Source organism: Pistacia vera, unplaced genomic scaffold (assembly GCF_008641045.1).
Source record: "Pistacia vera cultivar Batoury unplaced genomic scaffold, PisVer_v2 Contig133, whole genome shotgun sequence".
In the NCBI taxonomy this organism is placed as follows: Eukaryota; Viridiplantae; Streptophyta; class Magnoliopsida; order Sapindales; family Anacardiaceae; genus Pistacia; species Pistacia vera.
The window spans coordinates 103,117-128,878 of NW_022195391.1; the positions used below are offsets into that span (position 1 = coordinate 103,117).

Below are 25,762 nucleotides of genomic sequence, written 5' to 3' on the forward strand. Positions count from 1 at the left end.
TGGTTTGAACCCATGAAGTCAATAAAGAGAACAAATCTTTTTGACCACTAGGCAAATCCCTTGGGGTTAAGAACATTTAATTGATATTAGTGTTTTGGTAGGGGTGGTGATTGGAATAGCTAGCCATGGAGGAATTGGTTATGGACATGGAAGCTATAAGGAAGAAAGAAGATCAAGTAGAAGTAGAGGCCACCTTCATGATATACAAAAAAATTCTCTATGTTATGTTTTAATTGTTGATCTACATATACAGTTTGAGGATGTGATATACAAGATCAAAATGAACAAATCAAAGGCAAGCCAAAAGAACATAAAGTTAGAAGAAAAGGTGATCCTAAATGGAATAACTGGAATGGTCAAACCAGGTGAAATGTTAGCCATATGTTAGGTCCCTCAGGCAACGACAAAACTACTCTATTAACTGCATTAGGAGGTCCACTAGGACGACATTATGGAAGCATAACCTACAATGGGAAGCCCTTTTCAAACTTGATGAAGCGAATCACCGGTTTTGTTACACAAGATGATGTAGTTTACCCTCATTTGTGTTGGATATGGTTCATAATTTGCATGTAGACGCATTTGGGGGTTAGATTCGGGTAAGCCCAAATGGGGTAGGGTTTTCTATTATATATATAATGTAATAGTGAAAAACTTGAAGTAATCAAAATAGGGAGTGAGAGTGAGCTGCCATCATTATTCATTGTAATTGCTACAGAGTTCTAAAACTTAGTAAAAATTCTCTATTTGAATGCTGGACGTAGTTCCTTAATCGAAATGAACTAGGGTAAATCAAGTGTCCTATTTACTTTTTTGTTTTCTTTTATTATGTGTGTTTAGCTGCGGTTTCAATAATTTGGCAGTGATAGAAACGTTGATATACACCGCGCTTCTTCAATTACCCAATACTCTCACTCAAGAAGAGAAAATTGCTCATGCAAAAGCTGTAACAACTGAACTTGGTTTAACTAAGTGCAAGGATAGTATTATAGAAGGCCCATTATTGAGGGGAATTTCAGGGGGAGAAAGAAAAAGGGTTAGCATTGGGCAAGAAATTTTGATAAATCCTAGTTTGTTGTTTCTGGACGAACCCATTTCAGGTCTTGACTCGACATCGGCTCAACAGACTGTGCCTACATCGCGAAGGTTAGTGAATGAAGGAAGAAAAATTTTGATGACTATACATCAGCCTTCAACTAGGCCATTTTATATGTTTCATAAGGTGATGTTACTATCAGAAGGCAACATTTTGTATTTTGGAGAAGCATCAAGTGCTATGGATTATTTCGTGAGCGTCGGATAATATTTTCCATCGGTTATGATTAATTATTCAGATTATCTTTTAGATCTTGCAAACGGTATATTATTTGGTAATGAATCACAAGAAGAGAAAGCCATGGTGAAGGAAACTCTGGTTTCTTCATATAACAATGTTATCGCTAACAAATAGAAAATGAGAATGACTCTCAAGATAGATCAGAAGATGAGTAGTACTGACGCAGCGAGTAGTGTGATAAAACAAGGCTAGCACTCGATTACGCCTTTAGAACTGATAACACAAGTCTCAATCCAAAAACTTAAAGCTTAAAATCAAAAGGTCAAATCTGAATAATTTATTGAAATAAGCTTTCCAATGGTATCTTACAGGCTCCGTAACTCTTCCCAAATCAAAAGTTATGGCCATTTGAATGGGGCATGCTAATTTAGGCCCTTTGGGCTTTACGCACAGACTTCTGACGTTCAGCCCGTTCTATGAATTCATCCGTCAGACGTTCTACGTCAGTCATACAAGGGTTTCTTAGAGGAGTGAAATGGGTAAATATCTGCCATGTTAAACCTTTTGGAAATTCCCATTGTGTCTAGCAGATCCACAACATAGGCATTGTCATTGATCTTCTGCAAAATCTGGTAAGGCCTATACTTCTTAGGCTGCAGCTTATTATACGCCCCTACTGGGAACCTTTCCTTTCGAAGAAACACCATAATCTGATCGCCAACTTCAAAGATCTGTTTTCTGCGATGTTGGTTTGCAGCTTTCTTGTATTTGGCATTAGCTTGCTCTAACTTCTGCTTCACCTCTGCTTGAACATCTTGCCACTGAGTAGCCATACTTTCTGCCTCTACACTAACACTAGGAACTTTTGGCAGCTTGATCAAGTCGAGGGCATCTTGCTGGGGCTTGGTGTACACAATAGAAAAATGAGACTTTCCAGTGGCACTATGTATCACGCCCCCTCCCGAGTATCCTTATCCCACCAGATCCGGGCACTCCAGGAGACTTAGGATCCCGAAAGGAAGGTGAATACTCTCTATAAAAAAATATTCATAAAAACAATTCCGTTTATAGACGAAAGTGAAAAGTAGTGCATTTGCATGTTTAAGGTTTAGAAGGTGGAAATACACAAATAATTATTCTAAAAGAGGGAACTGAAATCTAGTTACAAAAGAAACGTAGTATCAGAGTCCACTAAAGTTTGTAAAAGATGCAGATCATCATGCGTCAAGGCCAACCTAAAGCGTAAGGTATGCTCCACACGAACCCAATCTACGATCCTGGGGAGAAAACATAAAACGGTGAGCTAGGAAGCCCAGTGAGCGGATAATATATTTGATACGAAAATAACTTTAACTTTGAAAACATGCATGAATAATCCAGTTGTATGCCACACAACACTAATGCACTTACATGATAAGGCAACAAACAATATATATTATTCTCGAATGCCATGAAATCACATACCACTATCATATAAAATAAATCAATTATCACCACCCTACTAGCACTTAGGGGCCTAGTTCATAACTATCTGAACCAGTCCCTAACTCAGACATGAAGCTACACCACCCGCAATCTACCTCGAGGTGGCACCATCTGTAGTCTACCCTCGGGATGGTACGAACATCACTGGATAACCATGCTCGACCCACAGTCTACCCTTGGGGTGTCATGATATGATATCAAATATAATCTCGCCCACGACCTACCCTCGGGGTGTCCAAAATCCCACATCGGCCAATAACCACCTGGTGTAATCCCGCCCGAAGCTCGTCAAGCGTCCGTCTTGTCCTAGTAGGATATCCCAATCGTTCAGAGGACAGACCATCTCAATGCGCCCATGAGGATAAATATCAAATTCTAGCTGATGTCTGGAGGGGGATGGGTACTATTTCTATTTACACCCTATATTTATCATCAATTGCCGAAGGTCCCAAAAATTCTAAACATGACAATTAACCCACAACCTTCCAATTCATTCTACACCATTTGTTTCAAAACAAATAAAATACTCCCAATTGTAAACAAATGAAAGAGCCCAATAGCCAATCAAATTAACCAACCATAGCATGCATTTCCGTATAAGCCAGAGGAAAGATTAAAATTTACATAAACACAATTTTATAACCATTCCTATTAATGAAAATTCATTTGCCCAATATTAACACCTTCTTAATATAATTTTTTTTTTTTTACTTCCACCTCTACTCCAGTGCATAATTAAACCATTTCATTAATAAAAAAAGAAATATTCAGCAACCTTTAATTCCATGTGAACACCGTATACATACACATGCAACAAGCAACATAAGAAAAAAAATCAAATTTTCAAAACCCCAATCTACTGCAAAATCATCCGAACTAACCAACCACCAACACATTTCAATTTATCTCAACAAGACAAAGATTCAAAATAAACAAGTATCACACCCAAAAACCAGTAATTGGCAATAACTCAACTCGACACTTACCAAGCACACCGCCAACTAATATAAATATACTAGCAGGGCATTATATATAGTTCCAGTTTCCAGCAGCCATATTCAAAATTAATCATGCATTTCAATTTAAAAAAAAAAACTAATTACACGCAAATTCCCATTCCACAAACAGTTAATTAGCTGACTTCCCACACATGCAATTGCATCTTACAATGCAATTAAACAAAATTATACCATTAATACACCTTTCCAGCAACCGAAATGCACATGCAATATACCATTCACAATTTTAATTTAATCATTAATTTGTATACATGCACAAACGCAGGAAAATAAGGAATGAAATACGTTTGAAAATCATTTTTATATATATTCCACTCACACTTTCTCCTTTGCTTTTAACTCAAGTGCTCGGTCCTCCTATCTTCTTCACCTATTTGATTCAAAATTGTTATAGGAATTAAGATCTAATCAAAGAGAAAATGAAAGATCGATTAAAAACGATAAAGGATTGAAAATGCATGAGTAGCACTAATTCCTTTACCCCAAAATTCTCTGAAAATTCTTCTCCTACAAAGCACCTCTCGGCCCTCCTCTATTTTAACTCAAATATTATTTTTCTCTCTTTCAATTTACATAGGAGAATGAATGTGAAATGAGAAAGAGAAAAAGAGTAAAAACAAGCTTCTCCTCTCTCACTTTTTTTTTCCCTTTTATTCTCTCGGCTATTTCTTTCTCCACTCCCCCATTCCTCATCTCAATTTAATAAAAATTCACAACCATCATTTGCAAAACAATGTGCCAAAACCGAGGGCTAATTCTCCAAAATAAATTCCTTTAATCCATCTTGCAATGGCCAATTATGCATGCATCCCTTAGTCTTTGATTCTTACATCTTGCACCCCAAAATCCTTTAAATAAAATTATGTTTTATCACGGTCTCACCCCTGGAAAATTACGCATGTGCCCTTGCATGACACAATATTGATAAGACCCCTCATCTTTAATCAATTTCATAATGTTGTTGAAGGATTTTCACACAAGTGCTCTTGCAAAACTATTTAATAAACCCACCATGCTTATTTCTTACTAAAACGTCTCCAAAAAGTTTTAATTCTTACATATTACCCCCTAGATTCACATAAATAAAATTAAATAAAACCCACAAAGAGAATACGGAGTATTACACTATGAGTAGCATTGTTGTGGGCAAATTCCGCTTGTGATAAGGCTACATCCCACTGTTTTGGTTTATCGCCACAAATACTTCGAATCAAATTGCCAAGAGTTCTGTTCACAACTTTAGTTTGGCCATCGGTTTGTGGATGAGTTGTATTGTTATAATTCAGAGACAAATCGAACTTTCTCCACAATGTTCTCCAAAAATGGCCAAGGAATTTACTGTCTCGATTAGAAGTAATTGATTTTGGCACCCCATGCAGACGGACAACCTCCTTGAAAAACAATTTGGCTATTCCGTTTGCGTCTAATGTCTTCTTACAAGGACTAAAGTGCGCCATCTTGGAAAACCTATCAACCACAATTAAAACAGAATCTACGCCCCTTTGTGTCCAAGGCAATCCAAGCACAAAATCCATAGATAGATCCTCCCAAATATTTTCTGGAACAGGTAAAGGCATATACAAACCAGTGTTTTGGGACTGCCCTTTGGCAGTTTGGCATATGTAACATCACTGCACAAATTTTGTCACATGTCTCATCAAGTGTGGCCAATAATATTGATCACCAACTGTAGCAAGCGTTTTCTCATGCCGGAGGTGACCAGCAAGACCTCCACCATGTAAATCTCGAATAAGCTTCTCTCTCAAGGAAACTTTAGGGATGCAAAGCTAGTTGCCTCACATGAGAAACCCATCATGAATGTGAAAATCTCCAGCAGATTGGTTTGTAATACACTATTCCCATATGTTCTGAAAATCTTCATCTGTTTCATATAATTCCTTCACTGTCTCAAACCCCACAACTTCATGTCTCATGGTCACCAATAAATGAACGCGTCTACTCAATGCATCTGTTACTTTATTCTATATTCTTGCTTCGTGCCTTAGCTTAAAAGGAAATTTTTGCAGAACTGAGTCTACCTGGCATACATGTCTCTACTAATTCGCTTCTGACTATTTAAATACTTCAATGCTTCATGGTCAGAGTACAAAACAAACTCACACCCCACTAAATAGTGCTCCCAAGTCTTCAAAGCATGCACAACAGAATAAAACTGCTTATCATATGTAGACCATTTACGCCTCGCATCGCTGAGTTTCTCACTGAAGTAAGCTATCGGCCTCTTATTTTGTGAAAGGATAGCTCCTATTCTCATACCATTAGCCTCATACTCAACTTCAAACAAGGCCTCAAAATTGGGCAAAGCTAAAACAGGAGCAGTGCACAGTTTCTCCTTTAACATAGCAAAGCTAGTTTCAGCCTCCTCACTCCATTGGAACTTCCTTTTCTTCAGACATTCTATAAGAGGTGCTGCAATACTACTGAAATTTCTGATAAAACGCCCGTAGAAGGTCGCCAACCCGTGGAAACTTTGTATATCCTTTACTGTTTTTGGGGCAGGCCACTCCCTAATTGCTTAAATCTTCTCTTCATCTACTCGAATACCATCTACCCCAACAATATAGCCTAGGAACAACAACCTCTTTGTCATAAAACTGCACTTCTTTAGGTTCATGTACAGCTTGTTTTTCTGTAAAACTGTTAGTACCTCGCGCAAGTGTTGAATGTGTTCCTTCATCTGCTTGACTATAAATCAGAATATCGTTAAAATAAACAACTACAAATTTCCCAATAAATGATTTTAATACTCGATTCATTACTCTCATAAAAGTACTTGGTGCTTTCGATAACCCAAATGACATCACAAGCCACTCATACAAGCCCTCATTTGTCTTAAAAGTTGTTTTCCACTCGTCCCCAGGTCTAATTCAAACCTGCTGGTATCCACTTCTCAAATCAATCTTCGTAAACACTTGTACCCTATGCAACCTGTCAAGCATGTCATCCAGCCTAGGAATCGGAAACTTTTACCCTATAGTAATTTTATTTATAGCCCTGCTATCCACACACATCCTCCAACTCCCATCTTTCTTTGGCATTAGTAAGGCAGGAACTGCACATGGACTCATGCTCTCTTGGATGTGCCCTTTTGCCAGTAATTCCTCCACCTTTTCTTTCAGAATTTCGCTTTCCTTTGGACTCATCCTATAATGAGGTAGGTTTGGCAAGCTAGCTCCAGAAATTAGATCAATATGGTGCTGAATATCCCTCATAGGTGGTAACCCATTAGGTAATTCCTCCGACATCACTTCACTAAATTCTTCTAACAATGGGTTGATTGTTTCTGGGTACTCTTTTGTCTTCAACTCCTCTTCAGTCATCAATATTTGCTTCACAATCAGTGTATGCATCACCCTTGATGCCTTGAAAGCAGCTTCTAACTCTGACCCCCGAATGCCTAACAGTAAAGAAGGTCTGCCTCTCCACTTTAGAAGCTTTGGTTTTGTAACTCTTTTTCATTGGCAGCAAGGTGAATTTGACGCCATCTTTCTCCAACTTATAGGTATTTTCTCTCCCATCATGTTGTTCTGCCACATCAAATTGCCATGACTTGCCAAATAATAAATTACAAACATCCATATCTACAACATCAAAATATACCTCATCTTTGTATTGTCTAATGGAAAAAGGAACCTTGCACCGCTCTGTTACTTGAAGTTTCTCTGTTGCCTTAATCTACCTGATAGTGTATGTGTTGGGGTGCTTCTCAATTTTCAGACCCAATTCTCAACGACATCTCTGCTAATAATGTTTTCACAACTACCATTGTCAATAATCACATCAAATAAAAGGTTAGTGATAGTGCACCTGGTTCAGAATAATTGAGGTCATTGGGTGTTGTCCTCTTGTTTTGGTGTCAGCATTAGTCTTCTCATCACATAGTTCTGGCCATCATCTTCATCATCCTCATACTCGTCATCATCCCTATCTGGACCACAATAAACTTCATCATCCTCTTCTCCTCGTTCCACAACATGGACTGCTTTTCTGAGGGGACAGACGTTGGATCTATGACTAGGTTGGTTACATTTAAAACACTTCCCAGGGGTCGGTTTTGCATAGGGATTAGTAGTTTTTTGCCCTTTTTTTGTATCTATAATCTTCTGTTTTCTAACCGCCTTTTCCTCTTTAAACTGATCATTGCGTGTAGGAACATCCTGACTTGCCTTATTCTTTTCACTGTCTGTTCTATAATTCTCCCCATTGTAATTCTTATGCGAATAGTCTGATCTACCCTTCTCTTGCAACAACAGTTCAGCCTTTTATGCAAAGTTTTGTGCTTCTGCTAAATTCCGCATTACTTGCACCCCTATTTTGTCTTTGATAACTGCTTTCAAACCTTCCAAATATCTTGCAACTTGCTGGCCTTCAGTCTCTCTCAAGTCATTCCTTTCTGCCAACTTCATAAACTTTGCGGTATATTCATGCACAGATTTTTGTCCTTAATGACATCTTTGGTACTGCTGGAACAAGATCTGTTCATAATCAAGAGGAACAAAATCCCTTTGTAACAATTGTTTCATTCTATACCATGTTCTAACTGGTGATCTTCCCTCACAAAATCTTCTGGCCTGTAATTTTTCCCACCAAGCAGAAGCTCATCCCTTCAATCTACATGCGACCAGTTTCACCCATCTCCCCTCTAGAATCTCCATATATTCAAAAAACCTATCTACTTTTGCCATCAAATCCAAAAAATCTTCAATATTTAAATTACCATTAAAGCAAGGAATATCTACCTTTAATTTGAACCCGTTAGATTCTCTGTCACCATACTAATTTCTGCCATACCCAACGTTCCGTTCAGGCTCTCCATAATAATCTTCTTCTTCGTCTGACTCTTTCATGTAAACTAGCTATTTGCAAAAACAGGTCTGCCAATAGGCTGTTCGTGAGCGACATCATCTCCGGTACGTTGCCTTTCGTCATTCCTATTTCTTTGGAATCTATGCTCAAAGCATCAAGTCGATCTGCAATTTCTTCAAACCCTCATTCCAAATGCTGGAATATGAGATCGATTCGTTGCTCCAAAGCACTCAATGCCACCCCTTGCGAGGTCTCAGCTGCCTGATCTTTGTCATGAGAACCATCGCCACCTACAACTTCATCACCAGCCATTAGATCAGACGAACTTTGCCTGCTCTGATGCCAATTGACGCCGCAAGTAGCATGATAAAACAAGGCTAGCACTCGATTATGCCTTTAGAACTGATAACACAAGTCTCAATCCAGAAACTTAAAGCTCAAAATAAAAAAGTCAAATCTGAATAATTTATTGAATTCTCTCCAAAACAAAAAATAGGTTTATATAGGGTGACAACCAACCCTAATAAGACTCCTAATAACAACAGGAAACAAAAACTAAATCAATTAAAACAAGAAAATCTGAAATAAAATAGGAAAAAACGCACAATTAACTAAAATAGCCCCGAAACATGCAAAAATAGTGGATTTTGACCTTGAAAATGACCTCCAACTAGCTAAAGCAATTTCTATTTTGACGGGCTCGAAATACGGTATCATACAGGCTCCTTTACTTTTCCTGGATCAAAAGTTATGGTCATTTGAATGGGGCATGCTCATTTCGGCCCTTTGGGCTTTACGCATGGACTTCTGACGTTCAACCCGCTCCATGAATTCATTCGCCAGACGTTCTATGTCAAGTACCGTGGTGAGTGGCCAACAATATGGTGGCAACAGTACCGTGTGTTGCTTAGTAGAGAAGTCAAGGAAAGAATGGACAATTCATTCTGCGGTCATCCAAGTGATCATTGCATCTTTCCTCACGGGTGTGCTATGGTGGAAGTCTAATGTTTCTCACCTACAGGATCAGGATAAATACATTACCATGGAAATGGAAGTTGATAAATTAATTAAAAATAGTTGGTATATGATTAATTTTGATTGGCGAAAAATGCAAACGGGGCTTCTTTATTTTTACTTTGAATATTAGGGTTTCTAAACTCTATTTCAAGCTTTGCCGCCTTCCCTCCGAAGCGGGTGATGCTAAAAAAGGAATGATCTTCAGGCATGTGCAGGCTGTCAGCATACTTCATGTTGAAAATCCCTGGTGACCTTCCTATACAACTAGAGGTGGGCATTTGGGACTGGGTCCAAAAACCCAGCCCAAAAACCCGGTCCTAGGAGGCCTGGTCCCAAAACGAGATCATTTTGAGACCAGGCCTAAGGAGGAGGGCTCAGTCCCTCCATTGGGCCGTCAAATTTTTTTATATATTTTTGTTTTAGTCCCTTGTACAATTATATAAAACCCCTATAAATTTTGAAAGAAACATAAATTATAGGGGTTAAAAAAAAAAAATTTTACAAAATTTATAAAAAAACAAATTTTCCAGGCCCTGAAAAATTTATAAATTTTACCCTTGAAAAATACTAAAAACCCCCTATAAAATTTTGTTTCACCCCTAAAATATAAAAAAAGATCAGGGGGGAAAAAGAAAATTTTCAGGCCCATAGGACTGGTCCAGGTCCTAAAATTGCTCATGGGCCTGGGATCGATCTCAAGCCCATGAGCGACTAGTCCCATTTGGGACTAGTCCTTGACCAGCTCTACATAAAACTTTTCCTTCCCACCATTTTTGTCGCCATAACGTATCGGATGGTAGGTCTCAAACCCACGATCGAGAATTTCTGACACACTTTGTTTGCCTTTTTGTATAGCGTTCTACTATCACAAGGCCTAGGGTTTGCTGTTAGTGCTGTGATAATGGATCAGCAATCCGCTCTCGTACTCAGATCGTCCATCATGCTATTGTTCATTTTAGTGAGCGAATACAATAAAATTTCTACGATAACTATATATAAGTGAAAAGATAGTCTTATATTTTATTTAAACGATCAGTCTACCACATATCGTCCAATAGTGATGATGATAAAGGGCAGCATCATTCATGATACAACTTTAGTAATTAGTGAAGGAACTCTATTTTCGTATAACTGTATATTTTGTTAAATCATGTGAGCTGTAACTTGTCAAGCAAAGCTTAATTTCTGTTAATTTCGTTATTGACAAGTGATCAGGTAATTAGTATTAGTCTGTGTTATTTTACAAGCTTAAGCTTACCTGAGTTTATCAGTACAAATTCAATGTAATCTCTTATAGGGGCATTATAAGTCTTATGAAATAACAAGATAATAAACTCCCAGAATTTTCTTTTCTAATTTTCTCATTCACATATGTCGTGCGGTAAATTACTGTAGCATAAATTCACGTCACTTGTCATTGTTTTAGGTTAACTTTATTTACAAGTTTGTAATTGTAATAATATATGAGTATACTTTTTACTCAAATTAGGGATCAAATTTCATTCATATTTTGTAAGCCGTATTTGTGCACAACAACGTAGGATTTGCATTGAACATCCAAACCACTTTAATTTTTTTTTCCTTGTGTTATTGTTTGATTTATTATTCATCCACTTTAAAATTTTAGCATCAAAATCATGAGTTTTTACAAACTCCAACATAGGCTCCACCAAGGATCCTACATATTTCTCATTGGTGCAAATCACAACATCAACAACATATATTATGTGGTCATTGATAGACTCAATTAATTTTACCTGACAGGGCACTTCAAATATATACCTACCTTGCAAATATGATTACAAAGATATATATATAACACCTAACTATTGTGTTTTGTGAGGCTCAATTCTCTTGATGGAGTAATTTTATCTTCCAGCCACATATAGATAATGTGGTGCTTGTTCTTCCTAATTTTTTTTTTTTCCTAAAAGGAATTATATATATGTTAATTAAAGATGTCTATTTCAAGTGATTGATGCAAATAGTATTACAAGGGAGTTTGCCATCAACAGCCTCTTGTAGTATTCAGAAAAGTAAAAAATTAAATGGGAGTTAGGATTAGGAAGATTTGCATATAAAATACCTAAACAACCCCAAGGGGTTGGCCTGACGGCAAAGCCGGCTCAAGGGGTAGGTAGGTGAGGCACCTACCTAGGGCCTCCCAAAAATAGGGTAAAAAATGGCCCAATTTTTTTGTAAATTTTTTTTAGAATATATTACAAAAATGAAAATAGTGTATAATTTCTTATCCAGGTCGGCCCAAGGGGCCCAAAAAAAAAAAAATCCAAAAAGACTCAAATTTATTTTAAATTTTTTACATATATTCCCACCTAAAGTTTGATGAAATAGCAAGTTTGTACCTCTAGTTTCATATATTCCAATTTACACTCCTAAATTAACACATTAAATTTCTAATAACAATGAAAGGCTAAAATGGTCATCTACATGTCTCAATTGCTCGCCCCCAATTCAATCTCAAAATTCGACATTCACATAAATCATTGCCACCCCTCTTTCGCTACTGACCGTTTAGAGCTGATTTCGGTCGATTTTCTCACCAAAATCGATCGAAATCATTACTTTATCATTTCCCAAGTGTTTTCCTAGCCTTGACAGCCCTCAATTTGGCCTATTTTTTACGAATCTCGCAACCCAACTCCATCGCGCGCGACAACCATTTATGGCCTTTTCGACAAGTACCTGACATTGTTAGCCTTCCTCGACACCACTATTTTCCTCCCCTCAGCCCTCTCACTAAAACCCCTATCATACCTCATCCGTTTACTCTACCAATTGTCGGCTATCGATACCTTTTGGGCTGCAATTTTTCAAGTCTTTTCCGATCAATCCTGGCATTAGAAATCATTCATTTCTAGCCCATTGGTCGTCGTCCACCTTTCCTAGTGATTTTGCATCTCAAAAAGCAAGAAAAATAATGTTGAAATAATTTTTTTTAATATATGTTTATATTATTAGAAGACCCCCAAAGTAACTCTTGCCTACGGTCACACATGTTCTTGAGTTGGCCCTGCTTGACGGTTAAGAAGGTTTGCTCTTACTTCCTAGGTTCAAACCACCTTGGGGTCACTTGCCACATTTGTGGCTTACCTTAGAATATTGGGCTTGTAAGGTGTTCAATGGGCCCAGGAGATTAGTTGAGATGTGTGTAAACTGGCCTGAAAGACCCCAGTCATTAAAAAAAAAAAAAAAAAAAAACAATAACTCTTCCAAATGAAAGAGAAGGAAAACAAAATAGAAATATTAGAAAGAAAAGGCTCCAATTCATTTGTGGTAATGGGGACAAAATTAATAGTCTTGTATCGTATGTTAAATTCAAGATAATTTGTATTATAGTGGAATATAATTTGGACGATATCTCGAATATTTCAATTAATTAACTTCAAGAGTGAGCTAGATGTGAGATTATATAGCCTTAATTAAATGATAACACAAAGAGGGATATATATATGTTAGATCGTACAGACGCATTCATTAAATAAACTGAATTTGGAAAGCAAAACTTCTGCAGAATGAAAAATGGCTAAACAGTACGTATAGACAATTCATGACCTAATTAAAACTCCCAAAAGCCTTCATTGAGTCTTACTTTTTTATCTTTTGTTTTTGAAACTATCAGGAGAACATGAAAAATTGTAAATGCGGCAAGAAAACCATCAAAGTAACCCATCAATCTTCCCAAGAAGCTGGAAAAGCAATACCTATTTTGGTGAAAACATGTTCTCACGGTCCTTCGTCTAGCATTGTCGATCACGACAGTAACAAATTGCGTTTGTCTCCACAAACTCCAGGTACAAGCAACCTGAAGAACATTCAGGGATATGTTAAATGTGCAGGTGCATTGTTGTAACTTCTTTATATTCTCTTATTTTAGTTTATATTATGAATCATTAAGTAATTTTAACAGGTTATTCATCTAGCATTGTCAATCATGATAGTTACTAATTGTCTTTGGCTTCACAAATCACATATACAAGCAACCTGAACAACATTCAAGGATATACTAAATCTGCGGGTGCTATAATTGTTCTAGCTTCTTTTGTGTTCTCAAATGTAACTTAGGAATACAATTCAACTTTTTATTTGGTAATTGCTTTGATTTCATCATTGAATTTCGTGTACATGTCTTAATTTTAGATGTATTCATTAATTTTAGTATTAAATTATGTCGTGCACATTTGGTGCATATGTCTTGTTAATATTATATTGTTATAAGAAACTAAAAACTACATTATTTAATACATATTTTATTAAGCTATATAATTTCTCATTATGTTAGTCAAAGTAATTAATATTTTAAATAAAAGCTAAACCAAATCTTGAACCTTAGTGGTGTTTTTTATTTTCACTTAGTTATGTTTAATATATTCACTATAACAAAAATGGCCTACGGTAACATGCAAAAAATGTTACCATAAATAAACGGTAGCATTTATAACCATGTTGTGTTACTAAAGATTGACAATGATGACACTTTTTGAATGTTATTACTAATTATTTCGTCGTACTTATATACCACTTGATGTAGCGGAAGAGTTGTAGGGCAATTAGATCTTCAACAATTAGGGCTTAGAATAGGGTGATTGTGGTTGGAATGATAGAAATAACTAGGTTTAAAGAAAACCTTTGAATTAAAATTCTGAATTAAAGAAAAGATACAATAAACTGACTATATTGTCCTATTTATACTAGTTAGAACAAATCCTAATTCTAGACTGAAAACTATTCTCAATTTCTTATTAAATAAGAATCATAAATAAAAAAGAAAACTAAGAAAATAACTGAAATCCTTTCCTAGTTTAACTAAAACTGAAACCCTTTCCTAATTTAACTTGGATGCTCCTACATCATCCTCTTCGGGTTGAACGAAATAGAGAAGCAACAGGAACAAAATAATAATAGTAAAACAAAACAAACAGTAAACAAAGAAATTATACGCGCGATTTACCCTGGTTCACCCAATGTGGGCTACGTCCAGTTGAGTCAATATTATTGAAATATGCCTCACCTCTCTCGTCCAGCGAGACCCCCGAGTGCGTCTCCGTTACCCATTAATGCTGAAGTAGTCGACAACTCCAACACGGGTTAGAAAAGAACTCAGTTCCAACGAGTAAGCCTTGACTTATTCCTCAAATACAGCTAGATCAACTCGTTTTGGCTCTTCATCAAAAATCCATGTGCTTTCACTTGTTGGTTTACCAAGCCACTTTACCAAGAATCGTTTATATGGGTTTTCTCGTCTAGATCGAATTTCCTTGACATCTAACACTTCGTCAATAACATCAGCCTTTGTAATTGGCAGCTGCTGAATTTAAGCTTCAATGGAAGACAGAACACCATCAAATCCATAAATGAACTTTCAATAAGTGTAATAAAATGATATTGTTAAGTATATTATAGCACTTATTCGTAGTCACGAATGATTTTAGGTTACACTGCATATAACTAAGTTTTTTTGTGACATTCTTAACTTGTTATAATTTAGTTTTTTGTAACATTCTTAAGATGTTATAGATAACAAATATATAACATTTTTACAATGTTGTAGATTGGTTAAAATGCTATAAAAGTGTTCTTAATAACATATTAAAAGTGCTACAAAAGTTTTTAAAAAGTGTTGTAGATAGGTATTTATTGCATTTTGTAAATGTTACAAAATTATTTTCCATAACATTTTGAAAGTACTATTAATGTATCTATTATAACATATCTAAAAATTGTTTCAGTTGTTACTTTAAGAATACAAATTATATACAATGATACACAAATTTTTCAAAGAACATTTCATTGATGAGCTACATTGACCCCATCTGAAATAAAGACAACCGAATTCTGATAAACCAATTATAGATAATAAAGAAACAATCCCACCACAAACACTCGAGTAAGGTGGGAGAGACACAGACAAGTTGACACTCTTATTTAAAGCACTACATTCACTAACAGACAGGAAAACTATATAGGCACAACAACAGACGTAATTGCCCAATGTAATAGTCTCGTGGCAAGTAAATGTCCTTCAGATGACCAAACTACCCAAATGGTCCACGTAGATCTTCAGTCTTGCAAATTATATAAGCTTCCCAGTTTGATGGACAAAAGATAATATATTAAACTTACATTTGTCAATTAACAATTGTATGTGTTTGACTTATATAAGCAGTAAAAAACAAATTTGGCTTTACACACAAAAAGACACATGATATGAGAAAGAAACCATACAGCCAAGCTACCCAGTTCAGCTACCAACTTTTAGATTTGAATGAACCAAGCAAAAGAAATACAACTAAAAAATCCTTATATACGGAATCACAGATACACCAAAAGGCAATATCTACATCCCAAGATTGGCAAGTACCAAGACAAATCACAGATACAAACCTGCAGTCATGTCTTAGGTTCCGAACAAAAAGACTGATAGGCATGTCCCTACCACGACCTCCATATTGACCCCTAGCGCTAGGGTTGTGATGCCTCCTACTGTAATGCCTTGGTGGTGAAGGACTGTAACTATAGCTTCGACCCCTCATTTGCCCTCAATATCACAACCTTTAACTAGCAAAAGAAAACAATTAAAACAACTTATAAATGTTTAGTAAAATGCAGAGTTATTTTGTTTTTAATAAAATTGAAATTCATTCAACATTACACCCATTAAAAATACTGACTATAAAATCTGCTTAACATGCTAAACAAAACACAATTGGCTTTATTTCTATTTTTCAGTACGCATAAATTCCTCACATCACACCTGATGAAATAACTAATTCTTAATGCTCTATAAAATTCAATGATAAATCCAACGCAATAAACTGATAATACCTATCAAAACTATATTAAATTTAACAATTTGTCCATGCACCAGCCTTACAACTCCTCTCTAGGGTTTCAAATGATCTCAAAAGTCAATAAATTTAATTAGAGCTGGGCAAGGGACCGGTCCCTTGCGGGCCCAGGCTGGGCCCGTTTGGGACTGGTCCCAAAGGGACCAGTCACTCATGGCCTGGGACCGGTCCCAGGCCCATGAGAAAACAGGACTCGGACCAGTGTAGGCCTGGTCGGGACTGGTCCCATGGCCCCAGACCGGTCCCATGGGCCTTGGACAATTTCATTTTTCCCCCTTAATTTTTTATATTTGGGAGCAAAACGAAATTTTATAGGGGTTTTTAGTATTTTTTAGGGGTAAAATTTATAAATTTTATAAAAATTTTAGACCTGGACGTTTTTTTAAAATTATAAAATTTCATTTTAGCCCTCGTAATTTATATCTATTTAAATTAACAGGGGGTTTTAATAATTTGACAGGGGACTACATAAAAAAATACAAATTTTTTGGGCCCAGGCCCGGGCCTTGGAGGAGGGTCCAGTGGAGGCGCCGGGCCCTCCTCCTGAGCCTGGTCCCGTTTGGGACCAGGCCTCCTAGGTCGGTCCTCTCAAGGACCGGGTTTGAGCTGGGTCAAATGCCCAGCTCTAATTAATCAAAGAAATTTCCATCCATAAAACTCAATTAATTTCAATAAAAGAAACTTGTCCATAAAATAACTCAATTAATTTCAATAAAAGAAACTTCCATTTACAAAACTCAATCAGTTCAATCAAAGAAACTTCCATTCACAAAAAAATCAATCGTTTCAATCAAAAGAAACTTCCACTCACAAAACTCATTATAACAAAAGAAAAATAAATTGTTATCAAATATCAAAATAAGGATAACAAATTAAGCTGCAAACGAATCGATTTCCATTCCTTCATTCAATCTTGCAATCAATTCAAATAAAATCAAACAAAATTCTCCAATGAAAAAACAAAACACAAAACCAAAAAACTGCTTTACATTTTCTAGTTCTTTCTTCCAGTATCTTGTCTAAATTCCTAACACAAAACCAACCAAGAAGCAAAGTGAAAAAAAATCCACTGATCTTTAAGGAATTGGAAGAGTGCTTCACTGATTTACCTCTAAAGGCTGGGGGCTTTGATTTAGGGTTCAATACGTTATGAGTATTGGAGATTTTAAGCTAAAGATTGGTGAAGCCAACGATTTCAATCATTTTTCCGAGAATGAGAATTTTAGTGAAGCGATTAGGGTATTTTGTCTGAGAGAGTAGGCTAGAAGAGTTGAAAATGAGAGAATAAGAGTATTAGGAAATTTTGTGAAATTTTGGATTGGTGGGTATTAGGTGTTATTTCCCAGTTAATAATTGGGTAAACATAAACTTATTATTTGGTCCCTACATGAATGAAAAGTGACAAAGTAAACCCCAAATAATATAATGGGACCCCTAAACAATACAAATGAGACAAAATAAACCTCATATCAACATTGGTAGGAATTATATTTTCTTTCCCGGTAAATTTTAGTTTTATGGTAATACTTTAAATTGTTATTGTATTTTGATTATACGGTAACATTATAAAAATACTACTATTTATTAGGTTATTATAACACTTTAAGAATGCTACTATAGATATATATTATAACATTTAAAAAAAAAAAAGTTATCAAATATAAAATTTATTATAAAAAGTTAAAGTGTTACTATATAAAAATTGTTATTATAACACTTAAATAAGTGTTACTATAGATAGTCTACAGTATCAACTTAAGGAAAAGTATAGTCCAATGTTACCGTAGACCATTTTGTATAGTGATTCTACACTCAAATTCAACAAAAATCCCCTCAGTTGTCGCAAAATTTTGCATGGTTATTTAACCTTCAATTCAACTCCATGGACCCACCTTTATGCGATGTTATTCACCCTACCATATTCCTTTGAAAAAATAGCTAACTTATTAATAATAAACTATATATTAAAAATATACAGATGTTTAAAAAGAAAAACTCAAATCATGATTATATAAACCACACACATATTATTTTTAAATATGAAATTTGCTATATTACAATATTTAAAATTTAAATATATATCCTCTTCGGTTATGAGTCAAAACTTTGTTTAATAGAGTTACAGACAAAAACTATTATGCTTCTGTAGCTTCTCTCTCATTTCTCTCATTTTAACACCCTCTTTAAACTTTCCTTTCTCTAAAACTTTATACTCTGTTTTTCAACTATAGTCTCAATTCGTTTTATCTTTAAAACTTTTGTTATGGCGCTTTTAGGTAGACGCCAACCATAGCTTTTATTGCTTTTCGATCAACTGAATTTCTTTTGAAGAAGCTATGAATTTGGTGTACAGATTCATTAGTTATTCATTATTTTAGTATTAAATTATGTCATACATATTTTGGCATATGTCGTGTTAATATCATAGTTATAAAAAGAGTAATGCTAGGCATACATTACTCCTTTACACACTCACATCTGGCATGGCAAAGAATATATTCTTCCTCTATGTGTAATACCCCGTGTTTTATAGGATTTTATTAACGTTATTTTGTTGGATTTTGGGGGCTAAAATGTAAGTTGTTAAATTTTTATTGGTGGTGAAAACGAAATAAATGATAGCGGTTGGGTTTGCATGTAACAAAGGGAAGAAAAAGGGGCTCTTTAAAGAAAAGCTGACGTGGTGGGGTCATGGTAAGAATAAGAGAACTTCATAGCAACTTCATAATTTCAGAAAATTGCTTGATATAAAATTGGCTGTTCGTCCCCAACGCAGAAGAAGAGAAAGACCGAGAAAGAAGAGAGGAGAGAGGAGAGAGGAGAAAAAGGGAAGGAAGAGAGGAGGAAGTGTCGCCCAAGAGCTTTTAAAGGAGAAATAGTTCAATTTCTCACCATGGGGAAGACATGCATGTGGATTTAGTTTAGTTCACTTGTCATTTCTTCAATTTTAGGAAATGGGAGGTGAGTGGAATAGTATTGCATAAATTGCATGTTTTTCAAAGCTTCACATTCTGTTTGGATGAATTCGGATGTTGATGCATACTGCCTTCCTTTAATAAAACGATGTGTTTGGTTTACGAGCATTTTAATTATGTATAGACATGCAAGTGTTCTTGGCGTTAGTACGTTGGGAGTATTTTATTTACCTTTTTCTTGATTGATATGTGAATTATAAGTTGCGGGTTTAATGGAGTTTGGGTTGTATATTCGGCTTACTTATGGCAGTGCACCATCATAGAAATTTTTGAAAACCGAGTGGCATGATTTGTGTTATAAGATGTTTAAATGATTTCTTTTTTATGCATGTGGTGTTGGTGACAAAGATATTAAGGGTATTGTGTAATGAGTTTGATTGATGTATGGATTGGTTAATTTCATTGGTTTATAACTAAATGGTGTAGATTGAATTGGAAGGTTGTGGCTAGTTAATAAGTGGACTTGATTAGCAGCTTAAAATGGGTTACATCTGGCTAAATGCTGAATGAAATTTGAATGTTTTGTTAAGCCTTGTGAGGTGTTGTCGGCTGAAAATTTTGGCTAATAATGGGCATGGTTTGCCGGTGAGTGAGTGGAGTACTTTTATCTTGCAAAAAAAAAAAAAAAATTCAAATTCATGCATCATAAATTCATGTTGAATGGGATTACTTTGATTAGAAGCTTAAAAATGGGTTTATGATGCATGCAATTTGGCTTGGATTCATGTGTTTATGAATTTATGTCAGCCGAAATATACATGTAATGGTAGCTAGTTTTATTTGCATTTTTGGTGATTAAAATGTTATAAAATAATCAATTATTATATTAGTAACCGCAAATAATAAATCTATTGAATATAAAAATAATAGAATTAAATGTCAATTAATAAAATGACAATACAATAAAATTTAATACCAACAAGTGTCACGTGTAAGAAATCCTTCAGAATGACAAAAAAAAATCCGAAGACTATATCTTAGGATAAATGTCGAGGCCTGTGTAATACACAGTTTCCTTAAAACAGATTCGCCTCCTTCACTCAGGTGCACAAGGATTTGAGCAGCGCTTATTTCCCTGAATACAAAAACATAGAGATAGCAAGAGAAGCACCAACTCTTTTATAACGAACTGAATTAAGTTTTAACTCTAACAAATGAAAACCTTAAAACTAGAGAGAAAATAAGAGATTGAAATTTCTTTTGGTGTGTCTGAAATGAGAAGAATAACGGTTTTTTATACTACTCAAGGTGAGACAAACATTGAATTCCACCATTATTTTCCACCTTTTCACTTTCCAATTCTCAAAACCTCCTCCATAATCCACTAACCTTTCATTTTTCAAATTCTCAACTTTCATCACCACTTTAATTCCACTTATTTCATTTAATTTATTAAAATATTTCAACATAAAACACGAATTGGAGGCTGGAATTACATGGTTCTGGAACTGTATTTTTGCCAAATTATGCAAGTAAAGGTGGCTGGGATTTTATACGTAATTTATAAGCTTTTGGGCTTGACTTGAAATTAAACTGGAAACTTGCAGATCCGATTATTTGGATGGTGTATTGAGTTATGCAAGTGAGGTTTTATTAATATATAGGATGTTGGAATTGGGTGGTGTGAAGCTACATGTTTGCAAGCTTTCGGCTGTATTGTTTTGAAAGAATTGTAGTTGGGTTATAGTATTAGGTATGGATGAATATTGTATTTGGGTCTTGAAGTTTTATTGGGTTTTATTAAGGGATTGAGTGGAGATGTTGCATGCTGTGTAGGCATAGGTTTAAAGCCCATATGTAACTAGTGTGGTTGGTATGATGAAATTGAAGTATAGAAGACCTTATAAAAAGAGATGGATTCGGCCCAAATACAAGAAGTTGTGAGTAATGGTAAATGGGGTTGGCTTTTATTTTGTGGAAGATATATTAAATTGGTTTGGGATTTAATTGTTGTAGTGGGCCGGCTTATTATTGTTCTTAAGGCTCAGTATTGTTTGGGCTGTTGGCCTTTATTAATTGGTGGGCTGGCTCATTAAGGAGTTGAAGATATTGCCTAGTCATGTCATGTGTTTGGAGTATTGGATTTTTATAAGTAATTGGTGGGCTTGATTTGCTTTGCTGGGCATGAGGCCCAGATTAAATTGTTTGGTGGGTTGGCATATTAAGTAATTGGGTTTTATATTACCTGGAATTTTTTATTTTCAGTGGACTGGGTTGTTAATATTGATGAGGCCCTTGTTACCTTGTTTTGGGTACTGTGTTTGATTGATATTGGTGGGGAGAATAATAGGAGAAGGTGTGGATTGCAGGGGCAGATTGTCATTTCTGCAAGTACTGAAGCACAGGCAGGGGGTTTTTGTAAGGATTTAGATTATGCAGGGGTTTAGCTTGGAACATTTAAAAGTATAGGGGTTTCAAAGAGTCCAAAGGTTCAGGGGTTGACTGTAATAATTTAAAAGTTGGGACTATATTAAAATGGATGAATAATATAGGGGTAAATGGTGATTCTACATAATTATTGGTTATGATGTTTCAAGGCACGCATGTTTTTGCATGCGGCTTCAAATGAGAGCAAGTATTTTATGATATTATTACTTATATATATCTGCATACAAAAATGCATAATTCATGATGTGTTGGGCGTTCGGATGCATTTTGTGATGATGTGTTTTATTCATGGGATTGGAGACCGCCTTTATAGTACCCATTCCCCTCCAAACATCAACTGGCCTTTTCTATTTATCCTCATGCGTGCATTAAGATTGTCTATCCTACCAAACGATTGTGATATCCTAGTGGGACAGAACGGACGCATGATGAGCTCCAAGCAGGATTACACCAGGCAATTATTGGCCGATGTGGGATTTTGACACCCTAAGAATAGACTATGGGTGGGATTATATTTGATACCATATCATAACGCCCCAAGCGTAGATTGTAAGTCAAGCATGGTTATCTAGTGATGATTATACCATCCCGAGGGTAGACTATGGATGATACCACCCCGAGGGTAAACTGTGGGTGGTGTAGCTACTTGTCTGTATTTTGGACCAACACGTGAGTATGACTTAGGTCCCTGAGTACTGGTATGGTGGTGGTGATTGTTTTGGGTTTATATAACCTTGGTATGTGGTTCCATAACATCCGAAAATATCATATGGTGATTATTGCTTGTCTTGTGAGTGGTTATGGTGTTATATGACATGCAAACAGATGTTTAATTGCGTGTTTTCAAAGTGAAAAACTATTTTCATATAAAATGTATTATCCACTCATGGGCTTCCAAGCACACTGTTTTATGTTTTTCTTTCCCACCCCCCAGATTGTAGACCGAGTTCATGCAGAGCATACTCTACGCTCTATGTTGGCCATTTACACATGATCATCAACATATTTGTAAAATTGTAGTGCACTCTGATACTATGTTTTTTGTATTCGGATTTTGTAACCCCTGTTTTCAGAACATTAATTTTATGTACTTCCGCTATCAGAACTTTCACTTGATTCATTCAGCTGTTCTACTTTTCATTTATGTCTATAAACGGATTTGTTTTTATGAAATGTTTTCAAAATATTCACCCTCCTCTTAGAATCCTAAGTCTCCTCCGATGGGATGGGGATACCTGGGAGGGTGCGTGACACCACGGGCTGTTTGCAACAAAGGTTGCCTTGCATTAAAAAGAAAACAATGAAAGGTTGAACAAATTGTTTGTAAAGTGATGAAAAATGTTGAAGATAAAAAATTAATAATTATCAATTTTGTTGACTATTTTCTTATTTTTATTCTATTTAATGATAAATAACACGACTTTTGTTATATAATTGCAACCCAATCATGTGGGATTTCGGGTTGTAGTTTTTGCCGTTTATGGGAGAGTGCTGCTTTTTTTTGTTTGCAAGTTATGCAGATTTCATGTTTCTGCAGTGCTCTAGTTTTGTAGTTTGATCTTGTTTGCGACTTCTTTGCAACTTGTACAGCAGTGTGCTGTTTTTTTTTTCATCTACAGTTTGGGTCAGGTGCTAGAAGCTGAATTTTTGAGATGTTCCCAAGAGCGTTTTTTGCTGGATGTGTAGAGCTGCTGTTTTATGGACAATTTCCTAGGGTCTGGAGTATAGCAGTTCTTTACGTTGTTATATTGTTGTGTATAAAGGTTGTATATTCTTTTTTGCTCTTGATTCTTTTTGTGTAGCTTTGTCCCTTGGGCCTGTCCAAGGGTCTTGGTTCTTGGTTCTTTTACATTGTTTTGGATTGGACATTGTAGCTTGGTTTGGTTATACCTTTTAAACTTGTTATGGATTGTGAAAGAGCATTTTGTTATAATTTTTGTCAAATTGCTAGTTTTCCGTTGCTAGAAGGTTCTGGGAGTGTGCTGCATTTTTTGCAGTTTATGCATATCTGTTTGTTTTTTTTTTTTTCTGTAGTCGTTGACTCGTTGTGTTGTTTCTGCAGTGTTGTGTTTGTTGGGAGTGATGTTGGGGCTTGTTGGAGTTTCAGCAGCTGAATCCTGCATTTTTGTGTGCTTGTAGGGAAGTCTGGTTCTGGAGATTGTGGGAAGAATGCATATTTTTCTGGAGCTGCACTTTTTAGGCAGATGTCAGGAGATTTTTGCCCAACAGAAAAATGCTCTTTTTTGGAACGGCAGCAGCAGGAGTTTGCTGGAGTGTTGCCAGAGGAACGAAAAATGCTTGAAAAGGAACAATCTTCAGGCATGTACTCATCATACTTCATGTCAAGAATTTACCTAATTGTTTTTTCCATACCTTGATTGTCCTCCTAATTGCTTTTTGAAACGTCCCTTCTTTTGTTGCGTGGTTTAAATACCTCTATTGGTAACTATACATACAAATTTTTGTTGGGGTCTCAATTCAAGCCAAGTGACACATACCATGTGGAAATTCCGATGAATTTTCCCCCATTGGTGAGCAACCAACCATAAAGAAAGTCGGACATTATGGCCAAGTAATCTCGCTGGTTGCTTCATAATGCTCCTGGTTTACCCACTCATAGCTTGCATTGCCCTTGCGAGGATCGGCATTACCCAAAAAAAAAAAAAAAGGATGTAACAATTATTAATTAATTACACCTTAGTTTTTGCAAATGCATATTAATTATATATAATTTTACGTAAACAAATTATATCTCAACCTTTTCAGCTCAGGTGACTTTCTAGTTTTCTAATTATGTCGGAATCTGGTGTCAAAGGGGGTACTTATAGGCTTTTTCAGCTTGATCGAATCGTTCTATGTTGAATAGCGAAGTGCTACTTAGTAGTAGAAACGTAGTAGAAACTCGGAGAGACAGATAGAGGGGGACTCTATAATACCTGCTAACTCCTAGGATATAAGTAGGTCCCTTGTTTTTGGCAGAATAGTTCCAGCCTTTCCTTGTTGCCCCTCGGTAGAGTGAGTTCTACTTGCGAACTGGCAGACGCGGAGATCGATTGATTATGAATCTCGAGAGTGGATGTTTGACCGCGCCCCCTTGTCCTGGAGGCTCTTCGGCCGGGAGAGCTTGCTATCGAAACCTTTTCTCCCGGTGTATGTGAAAAAGAGAAGAGTGACGAACCCATTTTGTTCGGTCATAGGTTGGTCCAAGAAACAGGTCATACATTTAATTAGCTTAGAAAGTAATCTTGGGCAATAAATTAAACTTTTATTAGATTAAAGAGAAAAAGAACATTATATATGTGTTTTTTTTTTTTTTTTTTTTTTTTTTCGCTCAAATTCTTAATAAAAAATATCTTTTTTAGTAATATAAACGGACTAACAATATTTAAAAAACACTTTATAATTGGCACATTATTTCAAAGTATTTTCATCTGAATACGCCTTGTACAAAAGTTTTCTCATATATATCAATTCACTTACGGAAGTACAGAACAACATATTCAATTTCAATGAGCTTATCCATATTGGTCAGTTAATTAAGCAAGCACTTTTTACTATTGTTGTTATACTACATAATATCTTGTCTACTGGACTGCACCTAAGTTTGGCTGAAAGGAGATTACAGACACCACAAACACAATGGCAATGCTAAATGTTTTCGATGATGCTCGGCATTAGGACTTGTCATTTCGATTAAACTTGATTATGTAACTCATCACCGAAAGTTATTTGATGAAGCACTTTTTGTTGTAAATCCTAGTTGAGAAATCACAGCTTATGGATATACGACTTTCTCTTATTCATCCAGACTATTTGGTTATCGAAGAAGAGCAGTGATAGGTCAGCAATCAAGCAAAATTCTCCTGAATTTCCATACTGAGTATTTGTAACTTGGCCTGAATGACCAAT

At 35.8% G+C, this 25,762-nt stretch overlaps 1 pseudogene; it reads left to right on the forward strand.

Moving 5' to 3' along the window:
* The first annotated feature begins 125 nt into the window (after positions 1–125).
* LOC116122276 lies at positions 126–24,514 on the forward strand (annotated as a pseudogene).
* The last annotated feature ends 1,248 nt before the right edge of the window (positions 24,515–25,762 follow it).